Source organism: Bos indicus x Bos taurus, chromosome 7 (genome assembly GCF_003369695.1).
Source record: "Bos indicus x Bos taurus breed Angus x Brahman F1 hybrid chromosome 7, Bos_hybrid_MaternalHap_v2.0, whole genome shotgun sequence".
NCBI lineage: Eukaryota > Metazoa > Chordata > Mammalia > Artiodactyla > Bovidae > Bos > Bos indicus x Bos taurus.
In genome coordinates, this window is record NC_040082.1 from 50,000,861 (window position 1) to 50,004,543 (window position 3,683).

The window sequence follows — 3,683 nt, forward strand, 5'->3', positions numbered from 1 at the left end:
TCGTGTTCCCACAGTTCAGATGAGGAAACTGAGGTGTGGAGAGGAGAAGCAACAAGCTTAAAGTGATGCAGCCCATCAGAGGCCCAGCTGGGACTGACCCCTTCCACTCACTGAAGAATCCTAATCTGTCAGATTTTAACAAAGGGGCCCTGGGAGGGAGGTGGGGGAGAGGGGGGCCTTTATGTTCCTTTGGCTTTGAAGATGGAATAATCATGACTTCCTTTTCTAAATATCTTTTGGCCCTTTCTAGAACCAGATGGCGGATGTTTGGAATTTATGTTGTAAATAGTGTTTAAGAAGGGTGTGGGGGGGTGCAGATGTGTTACTTTCTCCAACCACCAAAAACAAGATCTGCCGGAGGGATGAGGGGGAGGGGGAAGGGGAGCTGACTGAGAGGAGATCTGGGGAGAAGGGAGAAGTGAGGGGGAAGGAAGAGAGGAGGAGAGGGAGAGAAAAAAGGAAGAGAGATTGATGGAGTGAGAGTGAGAGCAAGACAGAGGCAGAGAGAGGAGGAGGGAGGGAAGAGACAGCAATGGGCGAAGAGGGAGGAAGACAGAGGGCAGGTGGGCAAGGGAGATGGGAGAGGGCTCCCTGGATGCAGGCTCAGACAGGCTCCATCTTGAGTTCAGGAGCAAACCCTAGAGTTTTCTAAAAATAGTTCCGCCTTTCCCCCAGTGGGGCTGGCAGTGGGGACCCAGAGAGGCACGCTTGCCCTTTTATGGTAAGAAAAATCCAGATCCTCCGAGGGAGCTGGGCTGGAGCCTGTAGATCTGGATGAAACCCAGTCCTGGGGTCTGGGGTGGGACCCGGCTGGATGGAGGTTGTGATCTGGTGGGGTTTCCTGGCCTGGGTAGCCCCACCCTCTGTGAAGAAAGAGCTGAGGAGGCCACCCTGGGGTCCTGGAGTGCAAGGGTTCCTAGAGATATCTGTTCCACTCCATCTCCCCTTTGGATAGAAGAAGAAACCAAGTCTCAGAGAAGGGTGGAAGAGTGTGGGCTCCCTGTGTGGGGAGTGTTAAGTGTCGAGTGAGTCAGTGCCTAGGTCCACATGAGATTGGCTCGTGTGCCTGTCATCCTGGAAGGCAGTGTGGTCAGTGAAAGCGCTGGTCTGAGTGTCAGGAGACCTAAGGCCCACTGCCACGTGACTTGCTGTGTGACTTTGCGTAGTCTGCGGAAGCTCTCTGGTCTCAGATCTCTCACTGGATTGATCATAAAAGCCTTCCCAGTTTTTTGCTTCTCTGGGAATTCCAAGGCTGGAAAGCAAAGCTAGGGCATAGAGGATGCTGCTCCCAGTAGAGGGGGATCTGCAGGCTACTGTTTTTTTCTGCTGTTCCTGGCCTACTTCTGTACCAAAGCAAAAGCTAAGATGGCTTGAGAGAGCGGGGAGGCACTCAGGAGACTGAGGCAGGTCATGGATGAAATCTCTGACCATCCAAGCTGGTTGGGTCCAGCCCCTCACCAGGCACATTGAGGTCAGAGAAGACCCTACCTCAGGTCATGTTCAAGGTCATGTGGTGAGTTGGGGCAGAGCCAGAAACAGAACCTAGGGCTTCCCCTCCAGCCTTGGGCTCTCTCATCTGTAGGAGTCCCCTATCTGCAGCAGCTGACAATTCTGAGGACCGTGTCTGGCCAGGGAAAGCACCCTCCTGGGCAGAGCTCCCAGGACTGAAGCTGTGACACTATCCTCTGACTACCTCCTGGAGACAGTTATATCCTGGCAGGGCACCTGCCTTTTCTTTGTCTCCCTCCTTGGTGGGGAGACCATACCATAGCCTCCATCTCTGGCTAGAAGGCAGGGAAGGGGCAAAGAAAGATGCATAGGGCTGGGTGGCCTCTCTGGCAGTCTGACCTTAGGCAAGTCTCCTTCCATCGTGGACCTCAGGTCCTGCATCTGTAACACGAGGAGATGGTTTTGATGCACTTAAGGGTCCCTGTTGGCTCTAATAGGACTTTTATGCTATGAGTTTAGGATTCAACACGAGGAGTGTTTACTAAGCATCTCCCAGGATCACCAGGGTGAATGAGATGGATTTAGTAGTACTCTGTAGCTTTACAGTCCCTTAAGGCCAGGCCCCAGTGTCCAATAGTCTCAGAAGAACTGATCCTGATACCATCTGTCCTTCTGGGAAACTTGGCTGATTCTCTGACCCCAGCTTGAACCCAGAGCTGAAGTAACTCTGGTCTTGAGTGTCCAGGAATGCCTGCTGGTCTCATTATCCCCTTGATTTTGCCCTCCCCGTTGCCCTCTCCCATGTGGAGTCCACCTCCCCAGGCCCATCTGGGTCCCTTCCCTCTCTGCTCTGCAGCCCCATCTCTCCACCCTGGTCTTCCTGTGATTCTGCCCAACAAGGATGCTTGCTTTCCTCTCCCAGCCTCCTGTGACAGCCTCTCCCTCCCCCCAGTAAGGGGAAAGGAAAGAAAAGGGGACAAAAATAAAGCATTTTGTTCTAAATTGGAATCTTCCCTGTGACCCTCCTGGAATTTCCATGCAGTCTCTGTGGGGCGTGTGAACAGGGCCCCCAGGGATGCTGGCCCCCTCTGCCTCATTCCTGCTGGACAGATTGTTCCCTGGGGACCTGATCTCACAACCAGGCTCCAGGTCTGTCTGGTCAAGCCTAGTGCTCTCTGAAAAGGGCAGAAGGCAGCAGAGGGGTGGAAGGAAGTGGGAGGAAAGGGTGGGGGGTGTCCCTAGAGGCCCCTATGTGAAGTCAGGGCAGAACTGATGTCATGCCCAGCTGGGAATCTGACATCCAAGCAGCAGGGGCGGTTCAGCCCCACAAGACTGTCCCAGGGCCATTAGGGCTGTAATGTGAAGTCTCAGGCTGCTGGTGGGAAAAGCCATGAGGTCCAACCTCCTCTAATGCTGAGTTCTAGAGTGTCCCTGCTAAGCTCACATACCTCTCTGGTGACAGGAAGGTCACTGCTTCCCAATCACCTCATCTCTCTGTGGACAGACTGTTGAAGACTTCTTCCTAATATCCTGCAGATACTTGCCTCTCTGGGGCTGCATGCCCTGTGTTTTCAGGCTGCAAAGAACAAATTCCTGATCCCCAGAAAGCTCTTCAAATCTCAAAGATGATGACTGCAGCCCTCGGGCTTCCTAACCCCCCAGTCTCATATTTGACATCTCAGAGTCAACAGTGCCCAAATTCCCAGGTCTCTCTCCTCCCCTAGGGCTCTTGGTCTGATGGTATTTTGGGGGAGGGTACAAATCTCCCTCCCAGGAACACTTCTTCCATCTTCTGGAGCTGTGGTTTCTGGTGATCAAAGCCACTTCATGACCAGATCTTCACCACTTAGCCAGCCTCAAATCATACAGGGTCTTGACCCACTCTTGGTTCCAGCCAAGTGGAACCAACAGCAAACCACTTGTTTGCTGTTCTTCTGAAAATGTTTTTCTAGTCCTGCCTCCCCACCTTTGCAGGCAGAACCCCCCTGGGGTGCCGTCTTCTCTCACCTCTGTCTGTCCAAAGTGTGCCCCTGCTACTCTGACCACCCCTACCCCAGGTTTTTCTTCCCTGAGAGTCTGAGTGTCCACTGTCATACAAGGGGTGACGGGAGCTGTCCTACTTCCATCCCAAATCATGGAGCATCTCACCCTGCAGGGCCCAGAGGGATGGACTAACTTCTGTGTTGGCTGTAGAGCCAGGGCCAGCGTCTTAGCCTGTTTCTTTCCCTTTCTCC